Genomic DNA, 13914 nt, shown 5'->3' on the forward strand with positions numbered 1-13914 from the left:
GGGTATATGCACCCCGATGTTTATAGCAGCAATGTTCACAATAGCCAAACTATGTAAAGAGCCAAGATGTCCATCGACAGATGAATGGATAAAGAAGATGTGATATATATATATAGATATATATACACAATGTAATATTATGCAGCCATCCTCACTGCTATAATAGCCTAACTGATCTCCCACCTTCTCTTTCTTCCATAGAGTTCCTTTCAACATAGCAGTTAGAATGATTACTTTTAAATAGAAAGCCAAATCTTTCCCTTCCACAAAGAACCCTTTGTATTGTACTGAGAGTAGAAATAAAAGATCTAACGATATTTCATGGTGTTCTACCTGGTCTAATTACAATCCTTCATTTCCTCAACTCATTTCCCACACCTTCTGCTTCTCTTTCCTTAATTTGCTCCACCCCAGACACATTAATCTGGTTTTTGAACACACCTATTTTACTCAACCTTCTTGAAACACTTCTCCAGATACCTAGCTGGACTCTTCACTTCCTATGGTTCTTCTGTGGCTACAGTATTTAAAATTAGACCACACAACACTCTATCATTGATTGTTGATTGATATATTTTCCCCCATTTTTTTCATATTGTATTTAATAATTATGCATGGTGACAATATTAATTCAAGTACAGTGACTAGAGTTTGTCTACTGACTTTTGTCTAACCTCAGTTCTCAAAGCAAGGGATATATGGGTAGGATGACATGATCTATTTCAGAAGTGACAGGCAACTTTTTCTCAGGATACTGTACTGGTGAGTCCTTATATTCCTTAACTTTCTCTAGCCTAATCTAGGATAGCACTTTCAAAATGAGTGCCCTCTCTTAAAGAGATGTAGAGATTCCTGGAATCCCTCTGGCTGTCCTGGGTATACTAGCCACTCAGGACAGAAATAGACTGACTTTGCATTCCTACAGAGCCCTGGCTTATGTCAGTGGTCTTGGTATAAAATGTTAATTCAGTCACCTTTTTTCCTTTCATTATAAAAACTGCTCATGCTTTGAGAATGAGTTATAAGGCAATCTTACCCAGAATCCTCCCAGTTAGTATTTCAAGGCTAGAATGGACAACTGCCATCTGGTAGTGTAAAACTCGTCCAGGACTCAGATATATTTGTAGGATGCTAAAAGCCTGCAGAACTCTTAGTTTGTCAGAATTGTGGTTTATCTAGGCTGAAGTACTTTGTTATGTGATACTGATTTAACCCTTTTGTTAGCTGATTAAATATTATGTACCAGGCACCTGGGTGGCTCAGTCATTAAGCGTCTGCCTTCAGCTCAGGTCATGATCCCAGGGTCCTGGTATCGAGCCCCGCATCGGGCTCCTTGCCCGGCAGGAAGCCTGCTTCTCCCTCTCCCACTCCCCCTGCTTGTGTTCCCTCTCTGGCTGTCTCTGTCTCTTTCAAATAAATAAATAAAATCTTTAAAAAAATATTATGTACCATGATCATTAAGTAAAGAAAACATTAGTATACTTAATATGTTTGTGGGAACCATGTATTTCCATTAATTTTTATTATCCCTCTTTTTCCTCTATATAATACTCACTGTGAAAACAGTTTTTTCTCTTTTGTTGACTTTTGTGTCCCCAAAACTCAGTAGAGCACCTGGCACATTGAAGGTGCTGAATAAATATTTGTTGAAAGTAATGGAGGTTTTGGAATTCATTTTATACTTGCCATTTTTTAAAATTGATCTTTTCATTATGATACTGCTTTCTAATATGCTTTTCTTTTTCTCCCCAAAGACAGACAAATCATTTCCAAATGAAAATGGAATTCTAGTAGAGGATACTTCTTGTGAAATTTAGCTCATTACCTCTTGCTTGTGAGGCACTTAAGTTTCCCAAAATCTCTGTGGTGTGATAGTTTGTCTTTATTCTATGATTCATTCACTTTTAAAAACTAAATAACAAGTCCAGTCTTGCAAAAAGGACCCTATTAAAAGGGCACACAGTATCAATTCATAGCTTTGGGAATTTTTTAAAAAGGTATTTGGATGTTATACAAAAGCTAGAAATAAAAGAATTCAAATTAAGTTGTGTTTTCTGGAAATATCAACAAACATTTCAATTCAAAAGTGAAGCAAATTCAAATATTTTATAAAAGTCTTTCAATTATTCTTATTTAATAAATTCAAGTATTTGGTTTTGTCATATATCTACATTTGTGCATACATGCTATATTCACCCTGAAATAACCAAATTAAATAAGTAGAACCAGTTATAAACATAGAGGACATTATGCTAAGTAAAATACACCAGAGAAAGACAAAAACCTTGTAATTTCATTTATGTGAGATAGTTAAAAAAGTCATACTCATGGAAGCACAGAATAGAATAGTGGTTGTTGAGGTTGGGAGGAGTGGATAATGAGGAGTCATTGTTCATTGGGTATAAAGTTTCAGTTATGCCTGATGAATACATTTTAGAGATCTTTACAATATTTTGCATACAGTTAATACTGTATTTTGATTTTAAAAATCTGTTAAGAGGGTAGATCTCATGTTAAGTTTCCTGCATGCATACAGAAGAGTCACAAGAATAGTTTGGGAGGTGATATGTCTAATTACCTTGATCGTGGTGATGATATAATAGGTGTTTACATATGTCCAAACTCCTCAAAGAAATATAGGCGGCTCTTTGTTTATTAAGTATACTTCAGTAAAACTACTAAAAAAACTACTATGTTTCTCCTCTGCAATATGTATAAAACTAGAGGAGGACATATTAAGAACCAGAACTTTTGATCCCTGGTTTAAGATTAAAATTGCCTTAACTGTATACATCACTCTTTCCATTTAAAAGTAAATATTGTAGTTTGGGAATGAATTTGACTATGAAGCTCAAAAAACCTTAGACCTCATCTTTTATTCCTCATGAGCTTATAAAATCACTCCTCTGTACACTTAAGTTTCTTCATCTTTTTTTAAAGATTTTATTTATTTATTTGAGAGAGAGAGAGAGCATGAGCAGGGCGAGGAGAAGGAGAGGGACAGACTCTGCATTAAATGTGGGCCCAATGTGGGGCTTGAACTCATGACCCTAAGATCATGACCTGAGCCAAAATCAAGGGTCAGACACTTAAATGACTGAGCCACCCAGGTGCCCCTTCTTCAGCTATTTAATGAGAAATTAGAACTTAATTTCTTCTGTCCCTTCCTAAACTAAAATCCAATGATGAAGCCCCTTAGAAATAAAATAAATTAGGCTTTTCATAATAAGATTAGGTTTTAAATATATAAATGATTTAATGTTTAAGATCCTCTTACTCTTCTCTTTTAATCTACTTTTCAGAAGAGATATGTCAATTGAAACAGTGAATTGATAAAATTGAACTTACATCACTGGATAATAATGTTCCCTTTATAAGAGCAAATAGGACAAAATATCCTTTCCATGAAATTGTTCTGAACTCATTTTGATCTGAATGCCTATAAAAATATTTTTTTCAGTATTTTCAGTAGTTTGGACTGTAATTTTCAGAACCCATGGGCCCCCTGCCTTCAATTCACATTAATGCTCAGTCTCAAAATTTTCTTCTGCATTTTTAGGTGAAATGCACGGAATAAAGCTTAATGTTACATTGATTTTTGCAATCTAAAGACTTTTCCACTGCGTTGCCTACCCAGAACCCTAAAATGAAAGCCACCCATAATTGGGTTTTTAGGCAAACTTTCAGTTAAAGCTTATACTCTGAAATGCATGACATAGTGACTGAAGTGGCATGGGGGAAGCCAACCGCAATTTTACATGCAGTGGTATGTCATCACTCTGTCTTACCCTTAGCTTCACAAATCGTTGAGGAAAACAAAGCAACTGGAGGAAATTTATCATCTTCACACAATTGACTCTACAATCTTAAATATATCTGTTCTTTAGAACTTCGTTTCTTTAATCTTTCTCAGGGATCAGCACTCTCTCATATGCTAACTCCCCATTTTTTCCATTTCAAGTAATTGAAACTTCTGTGTCGGCTAGGTTCAAAATAAGAGTTGGAATTTTTCATTCATAAGTTTTCACACTGGTGGTCTGTTGTTCCCAAATAAAGAGTGTGATGCACAGGGAGGCCTCACATCTGCCATTCATGTTAGGATTTATTTGTAAACAAACCTCATGGGGAAGCTGATTTGATAGCTTTTGCAGCTCAGGTTTAGCAAATATTGCAACATGCTTTAATATCCCCCGTTTCTGGAGTGCTATAAAAAGAATGAAAGCCTAACATGAGTTGTGAATGCCTTTTCTTTAGAAGCAGGGGGAATATCTGCCAGGTGGTTGGGGTAGCCATTGCTAACAATAATTGAATGGATTGCTTTGATAGTTGATAAAACAGTATAGTTTTTTCCTTTCCCTTTAACGTGGCTGCAGCATGGTCTGAACCAAAGATTACCAGAGTGTTGACTGGCGTATCAAACTTTTTCAGTATCTCTGTCAGACTGATACACACTCTTTTCCTATCTCTAAACAAATATTGAAGCAAATTAAAAAAACATGGAATTAATTATGAAATACGGCCATAAAAATGAATCTCTCAAGTGTGGAATTTTTATTTGGCATATTTTACACAGGAAACTTTATGTTAATAGGCACAAATTTGAGTTCATAATTTTCTAATACTTAGTTGTTATTTTTGCTTATATGTTTCAAATACAAAGGAAATTATAGAATAATAAATAATGAACCTCCTTGTAACTTAGAAACCAGTTTCATCAATTAAAAACTCTTAGTTAATCTTTGATCATCTATACCTCTCCCACTCTACCTTCTTAACTGAATTACTTTGGAAAAATCCCAGCATCATATGACTTCAACCTGAAGTATTTTAGTATATGTCCCAAAGTAAAAACAAACAAAAACAAACAAACAAAAAAAAAACACAGATCTGTACCTCTGAAACAAATAATACAATATATGTTAAGAAAAAAAAAAGAAGAAAAGAAGAAGAAGATAGCAGTAGGGGAAGAATGAAGCGGGGGAAATCGGAGGGAGAGACGAACCATGAGAAACAATGGACTCTGAGAAACAACCTGAGGGTTCTAGAGGGGAGGGGGTGGGGGATGGGTTAGCCTGGTGATGGGTATTAAAGAGGGCACATTCTGCGTGGAGTACTGGGTGTTATGAACAAACAATGAATCATGGAACACTACATCAAAAACTAATGATGTAATGTATGATGATTAACATAACAATAAAAAAACAAAAAAAAGTAATAGAACACCATTTTCACTCTTTAAAAATATCCCGTTAGTACCTTCAAATTTTGTTGTTGTTTGTAGTCACTGCAGTTATCTAAGAAATGTTTGATAGCTGATTTGTTCAAATTATGACTAAATTCCACACACTGTATTTATGTAATGTCTCAAGTTCTCATCTCTTTTTTCTTAATGGACATATTTTTGAAATTATATATAAGTTAGAAGCTTAGAACTTAAAAATTGTTACAAAGTAAGCAACTATGACCCAACAAATAGAATATCAACTGTAAACCAGAATTATTCCTTTAACCCCTCCATTGAAAGGTAGCAACTGCTTTGACTTCTATCATAAGTTTTGCACATCTGTAACAATTTCTGTAAGGTGTATTTCAAGTAGAGAATTGCTGGGCAATACTTTATGTATATATTGAACTTTAGTATATTGTCAAGTAATTTTTCCAAAGTGGTTGTAACAAGTTGTACTGCCAGCAGCAATATATGAAAAATTCATTTTCTCCATAGCATCAACAATACTTGCAGTTTTACTGCTCTTTAAAGATACTTGTCATTCCAGTGAGTATGTAAGTGTGTCCCACTGTGGTTTAATGTACATTTCTCTCATCACTCATAAAATTAACAATTTGGATATCCTTTTGTCCCATACTTTTGCATATTTATCTTGAGGCTTTTGTGGCCATATGTATTGCCAAGGCTCCATTCTGTGGCTTGTCCTTTCACTCTTGTAAGGATCTTTTTTAATTCACAGAGAAGTTTATAATTTAGCCCAGTTTATTGATTTTCCCCCCTTTTTTGTGGATAAATTATGTGTCATGTTTAAATGACTTTTTCCCTCTTCAAGTTAATGAATGTATTTGTCATCATCTTCTGGAAGATTGTGTTATCTTTCATATTTAAAGCATCATCTGGAATTTATTTTTTTAATAAGGTATAAGGTGGGATCCAAGCTTCATTTTTATCCATGTGCATATCCAATTAAAACAAAAACTAATCATTTTTTTAAAGATTTTATTTATTTATTTGACAGAAAGAGAGCACAAGTAGGCAGAGAGGCAGGCAGAGGGAGAGAGAGAAGCAGGCTCTCCACCGAGCAGGAAGCCTGATGTGGGACTTGATCCCAGGACACTGGGATCATGACCTGAGCTGAAGACAGCCTCTTAAACAATTGAGCCACCCAGGTGCCCCACAAAAACTAATTATTGAAAGACCATTTCCTCCCACTTATTTGCAATATCAGCTTATTTACAAATAGGTTGACTACATATTTATATGTTATTTCAAGACTGTTCATTGTGTTGCATTAGTCTTTCTTTCCCTCATTATTACTGTTTTAATTGTTGTAGATATCTGAAATGTTTTACTTACTGTAGATATCTGAAATGTAAGTTCTCCAACTTTGATCTTTTCCAAATCTGTATTGGCTCTTGATCCTTGACATTTCCATATAAATGTTAAAATTTTCAGTTTCCATGAAAAACAGAACGTTATCAACAACAACACAATGCTAGGATCACATTGAATATATATCCACACAGAGAGGCATGGCAGATTTATAATTGTGAGTGTTCAAATCTATGAACATGGCGTATTCCCTTCTTGGATTCAAATTTCCTTTAATCTCAATGGTATCAAAAGTTTCTTCTTAGAGTTTTTAGAACATGCTTCATTAGACATATTATTTAGAATTCTAGCAAAGTACTTCATAGAAATGATGGTTAAGCATCCTTACTTCTTTTATAATCTTGTGAATATAACTTTCAAATAATTCAGAAATAAGTGATGTTTGCTATAAGTTATTTGTAGATTTCTTTTAAGAGACTAATTTCCCTTGTATTACCAGTCAGATTAAAATTTGGGATACTTTTGGTTCCATATGAATTTTAGGATTTTTTTTTATTTCTGTAGAAAAGGCCATTGCTTAGAGATTCCATTGAATCTGTCAATTGCTTTGGATAGTATGGACGTTTTAGCAAATATGAAGTTTTCAGTCCACAAACACAGGATGTCTTTTTTTTTTTAAATTTCAGCTTTATTGAGGTATAATTAACAAAGTTGTAATGTTTCTATCATTGTGGTGATTTGATATATGTATATATTGGGAAGGATTTCTTCCCATCTAAATAACAAATCTATCACCTCACATATTTATCCTTTTCAAAAAAGTTTTGGTAAGAATATTTAAGTTCAACAATCAGCAGATTTTAATTATACAATATAGTGTTACCAACTATAGTCATTATGTTTTATATTAGGTACTAAAACCTTATAGCTGAAAGTATATACCCTCTACCAACCTCTCCCTATTTCCCTCAACTTCCAACCCTGAGAACCATTTTTCTACTTCTTGTTTTGTGAGTTTGACTTTCTTCTTCATTTTTTAATTCCATATATAATTGATACCTTGTAATATTTGTCTTTGTCTGGCTTATTTCCCTTAGCATAATGCTCTCAAGGTCCATCCTAAATGTCAGGATTTCTCATGACTCTGTAATATTCCACTGGAAGTATATGCCACATTTTCTTTATCCATTCATCCATCACTGGACATTTAGATAGCTTCCAACCCTTGTCTGTTGTGAATAATATTGTAATGAGCTTCAAAGTACAGATACCTCTTTAAAATACTATTTACAATTACTTTGTGTATAGACCCAGGAATGTGATAACTAGATGATTAGGTAGTTCTATTTTCAATTTTTTGAGAAAACTCCATACTCTTTTCCTTAGTGGTTATACAAGCTTACATTCACACCAACATGCACAACGTTTCCCTTTGTCTGACATCCTCACCATCACTTGTTATATCTTGTCTTTTGATGACAGCTATTTTGATAGGTGTAAGATGACATCTCGCTGTGTTTTGGATTTCCATTTTACTGATGATTAGTTATGTTGAGCATCTGTTCATGTACCTGGTGACCATTTGTTTGCTATGTTTGAAAAATGTTTATTCAGTTCTGCCCATTTTTAATTTGGTTATTTATTGCTATTGAGGTGTATTGAGTTCTTTAAATATTTGGGGTATTATCAGTTTTATGATTTGCAAATATTTTCTCCCATACCATGTTGCCTTTTCATTTTGTTGGTAGATTTCTTTTCCACGCAGTTTATAGTTTGATGTAGTCCCATTTGTTTGTTTTTGCTTTTGTTGTTTTTGCTTTTGCGTCAAGTCAAAAACAACATTGCCAAGACCAAACAAAGTTAAGCAGCTTTCTCCTATGTTTTCTGTTAGGAGTTTTATGGTTTTAGGGCTTATATTCAAGTTTGCAATCCATTTTGAGTTTTTTCCTATGGTATAAGACAGGGGTAGTTCCATTATTTTGCATGTGTTTGCATTTATTAAAGAGACTTTACCTTCTAGTTTTTATATTCTTGGGCCTTTTGTTGAGTTCAATTCTGTTCCATTGATCTATGGGTCTATTTTTATGCCCAAACCATACAGTTTTGATTACCAAGGCTTTGTAATATAGTTTGAAATCAGAAATTATAATGCCTTCAGCTTTGTTATTCCTTCTCAAGATTGCTTTGGGTTTCCAGGGTCTTATGCAGTTCCATACAAATGTTAGGATTGTTTTTATATTGTTGTGAAAAATGCCATTGGAGTTTGGATAGGGACTGCATTGAATCTGTAGATTGCCTTAGGTAGTATGGTCATTTTAACAATATTCTTCCAATTCATGAACACAAAATATACTTCCATTTTTTTGTGTAGTCTTTAATTTTCTTCATCAATGTCTTATAGTTTTCATTGTACATATTTTTCACCTCCTTGGTTAAATTTATTCCCATGTATTTTAGTCCTTCTGATGCATTTGTAAATGGGATTATTTTTAAAGTTTCTTTTCTGATAGTTCATTGTTAGTGTAGAGAAACACAATTGATTTTGTATATTGATTTTCTATCCTAAAACTTTACTGAATTTATTTATTAGTTTTAACCATTTTTTTTTTGATGGAGTCTTTAGGGTTTTCTATATGCAATATATTGTCTGCAAAAAGAGACAGTTTTTACTTTTCTATTTAGATGACTCCCCCCTCCTTTATCTAATTGTTCTAGGTAGGACTTCCGAAACTATACGGAATTAAAGTGGTGAGAGTGGACATCCTTGTCTTCTTGATTTTAGAGTAAAATCTTCGAGTTTTTCATAGTTGATTATATTGGCTGTGGTTTATCATATATGGTCTTGGTTATGTTATGTTTCCTCTATACCGTTTTTTGGGGGCTTTTAAAATCATGAAGGATTGTTGAAATTTGTCAAATGTGTTTTTCTGAATCTTTTGAGATAATCATGATTTGTATGCTGCTTCTTGTTATTGTGGTGTATCACATTGATTGATTGGTGGATGTTGAACCATCCCTGAAATAAATCCCATTTGATCATGGTATATGATCTCTTTAACATATTGTTGAATTTAGCTTGATATCATTTATTGTTTTAGAATTGATGTCATGTTGTCCTACATAAATGAGTTTGGAAGTACTTTTCCCTCTTCTATTTGTTTTGGAAGAGTTTGAGAAAGATTGTTATTAATTCTTCCTTAAATGTTTGGTAGAATTCACCCCAAAGCCATTTGGTCCTAGACTTTTATATGTTGGGAGTTTTCTAATTACTGATTACCCTCCTTACAAATAATTGGTATGTTTAGATTTTTATACTTATTCATGATTCAGTCTTCATAGGTTACATTTTTCTAGAAATTTATCCATTTCAGGTTGTAAATTTTTTTCCATATGACAGTCCACAGTAGTGTCTTATGATCTTTTGTATTTCTGTGATATCTGTTGTAATGACTCATCCTTTATTTATAACTTTATCAAGTTCTCTTTTTTCTTATTAATTCTAAGTAAAGGTTTGTCTATTTTGTATACTTAAAAAAAATGAGTTCTGTTGCTTTATTTATTTATTTAGTCTCTGTGTCCTTTACTTTCCCTCTGAATTTCTTTCTTTCTTCTACTAACTCTGGGCTTAGTTTCTTCTTCTTTAAGTTCCTTGAGATGGAAAGTTAGGTTATTTGAGCTCTTTCTTTTTTCTTAACATAGGCATTTATTTCTATGAATATCCTTCTTAGAACTGCTTTCAGTGTAGCCCATAATTTTTAGTGAGTTGTATTTTCATTTGTCTCAAGAAAATACTGATATTCTTTGATTTCTTTTTTGACCCATAGATTAGTCAATAGCATGTTGGTTAATATCCACATATTTGTGAGTTTTCCACTTTTTTTTAAGATTTTATTTATTTGACAGAGAGACAGTGAGAGAGGGAACACAAGCAGAGGGAGTCAGGGAGGGAGAAGCAGGCTTCCCACTGAGCAGGGAGCTCAATGTGGGGCTCGATCCCAGGGACCCTGGGATTATGACCTGAGCCAAAGACAGGCACTTAACGACTGAGTCACCCAGGCGCCCCTTAATTCTATTTTGATACAAGTATAGTTATTCCAGCTTTCTTCAAGTTTTCATTTGCATGCAGTATCTTTTTCTATTCATTTTCAGGGTGTGTGTGTCTTTACAGCTAACGTAAGTCTCATATAGTCAGAGCATAGATGGGGCTTGTGTTTTTATCCATCAGCCACTCTGTCCCTTGACTGGAGAATTTTGTCCATTACATTTAAAGTAATTATTGATAAGTATGGATTTACTATTGTCATTTTGTTGTTTTATGTTTGTTGTGATTACTTCCTTTTTTCCTCTCCTGTTCTTCAGGGTTTTGATTTGATCATTTTCAGTAGTAGTATGCTTAGATTGTTTTCTCTTTATCTTTTGTGTATCCACTATAGGTTTTTGTTTGCATTACACTGGGTCTATAATAGTCTATTGTTAACTGGTAGCAATTTAACTTTGAACACATACTAAAGTTCTACATTCTTTCTCTCCATGTTTTATTTTTAATTTTATAATTTACACAGTTTTACCTTGTGTGTCATTAATAAAATATTGTAATTAGAATTATTTTAATATTTCTGAGTTTTAACCTTTATAGTAGAGTTATATGTGGTTAATATAACACCATTTCAACACTGGAGTATTCTGAATTTAATTGTATTTACTATATTAAATTGATACATTTTATGTTTTTTTTTGTTATTCATGTTATTTCAGCTTGAAGAACTCACTTTAATATTTCTTGTAAGGCTGGTCTAGTGGTGATGAACCACTTCAGCTATAATTGTCTGGAAAATTCTACCTTTTAATTCTGAAGGATATATTTGCTGGGTAGAGTATTGTTGATTGGCAGGTTTTTGTTTTTTCCTTTCATGTCTTTGGATACATCCTTCAGCTCATTCTGGCCTGCAAAGTTTTTGCTAAAAAATTTGCTGATAGTGATCTGGTAGTTTCCTTGGACATAACAAGTTGTTTTCTCTTGCTGCTTTAAGGTTCTCTCTTTGTCTTTAACATTTGACAATTTCATTATAATGTGTCTTAGTGTGGATATGTTTAGATTCATCCTAATGGAAATTCTCTGCGTTTCCTGGATCTGGATATCTCTCTTTCTCCAGGTTAGGGAAGTTTTTGTCATAATGTATTTAAATAACTTTTCTACCCTTTTTTCTCTCTCTTTTCCTTCTGGGATATCTATAACATGTACATTGGCCTTTTTGTGGCATCTCGTAAGTCCCTCAATTTATCTTCACTCTTTTTCATTCATTTCATTTTTTTTCTTCTGATTAGATGCTTTCCACTGTGTTGTCTTTGTGTTTGCTGATTTTTTTTCTTCCACTTGATTTAGTCTGCCGTTAGACCTCTCTATTCAGTTTTTTTTGTTTGTTTGTTTTGTTTTTTTAATTACTGCATTTTTCAGCACTTGGGTACTTTACTTTCTTCTGTTTTTAGTCTCTGTTGAAATTCTTTCTTTAGTCCAACATTTTCCTCCTGACCTCAGTCAGCATCTTTATGACCATTATTTTGAACTCTTTATCATGGAAATCACTTCTATCTGTTTTATTAAGGTCTTTTTCCTGGTGTTTTATGTTCTTTTGTTGAGAAATACATTCCTTTATATCTTCACTTTCCTCAATTCTCTGTATGGATTTGTGCAAATGTGTTAAAACCCCACCTTGCCTCTCTTGACAGAGTGGTCTTTTGTAGGAGATAGCCCTCATTGTTCAGCCTGGCCTGATTTACTGGGTGTCTCTCAAACCTTTGTGATTGTATATACCACTTTCTTTGTTCTTAGTTGAAGGTGTGGCAAGACCTGTAAGTGTCCCAAACAGAGGACTTCAGTCAGCCTCAAGATGCAGTTTCTATGGAAACCAGACCCTCAAGCAGCAGCTTCTGAAGTATATAGAGAGATTTCTTTCAAGGAAAGATAGGGAGATGGGCATTTCTGTCTGTTCTTTCTGTACTGAGCCTTTGCCAGTTTAGAACTGGCTTTTTATTGTTGTTTGTTTGCTATAGTTCTGTAGGACCAGCAAATGCTGCCCCACTGGTCACCAGAGCCAGTTCTCAAGGGGTTATACCTGTAAGAGCAAGGCACCACTCATGTGTACAAGCTCCTTCCATGGGAATGTAGGTGATTTTGAACTATAAGCTATAAGAAGAATGTGGAAATGGTGAGTTTGTTGGGGGACGATTACAGTCAGCCCCTATTTTTTTTTTCCAATTTGAATGTTTTATTCCCACAAGATAACCAGGGGTCGGGGGGGGGGCGCCAAGTCTCCAGCTGGACTGAGGAACGTGGAGCAGGGGGGGATGCACGCCGGGTTCTCGGATCTGCCCCACCTGCAGGCTGATTTTTAGGCAGACCATCATGGATGCCCGATGTAAGGCTCCGAGCAGGGGCTGTGGCCCGGGGTGGGGGTGGGGGTGGGGGACTACACATACTTAAGCTAGAAGTAGCAGGGCAAGTCCTTCTTTATTACCAGGGGCTCTTCTGTGGGACCATACCGGTTCACCACACAGCTGTTCTTGTCAATGAGGAACTTGGTGAAGTAGAAATGTTGAAACAGTCCCTGAGGCCTAAACTGTGTCTAGGGAAGATTACAGTCAGCTCTTAAGTGTGTGTAAAATAAGGTGCCTTACCCTCAGGCACAGCTTTTAAAATATGGAAATAGGCCTCTTTCAGGGAAAGACTGGGAGTTTCTGTCTGCTTCCTTTATGTTGAGCCCTGGGGGAGGTTCTTGAGAGCTTGTTAAGTAGTGTTATATTGTTTTCTGTAGTCTAGTGTGTTTCCTGGATACAAGTCCCATTGGCTGTCAGAGCTAGATGATTTGGAGGCCTCTCAGGTAGAAGTCTTAAAAGTTGGGCGCTATATTTTGGATCCAAATTTTTTGCTCTTCAGGGAATTGTGTATTCACTCCCATTGTATGTCACTGGGCTGAGGGTGGGGTTCAGGGGCAAAGTATGTCTCAGACTTTCCTATCCATTTGGTTGTGGGTATTTTCTTGTTTAGGAGTTGCTCAACAAATTCCTGGATTTCTTTCAGAAGTAAATGTAATCCACATGTAGTCTATATTTGATGTGTCTGTGGGAGGAATGGAGTTTAGGAGCCTCCTATGTCACTTTTTTTGGGCTGGTACTGTGGAGTGTCTTTCCATTTTTTGTGTTCTCTTTAAATTCTTTCATCAGTGGTTTGTAGTTTTCAGTGTACAAGTCTTTCACACCTTAGTTCACTTTATTCCTATTTTATTATTTTTGTTTCTATTATAAATGAAATTATTTTCTTAATTTTCTATTCAGATAATTCATTGTTAGTGTGTGGT

This window comes from Callorhinus ursinus, unplaced genomic scaffold (assembly GCF_003265705.2).
Source record: "Callorhinus ursinus isolate GAN/ISIS: 27379988/994484 unplaced genomic scaffold, GSC_fseal_2.0 scaffold8, whole genome shotgun sequence".
NCBI classification, from domain to species: domain Eukaryota; kingdom Metazoa; phylum Chordata; class Mammalia; order Carnivora; family Otariidae; genus Callorhinus; species Callorhinus ursinus.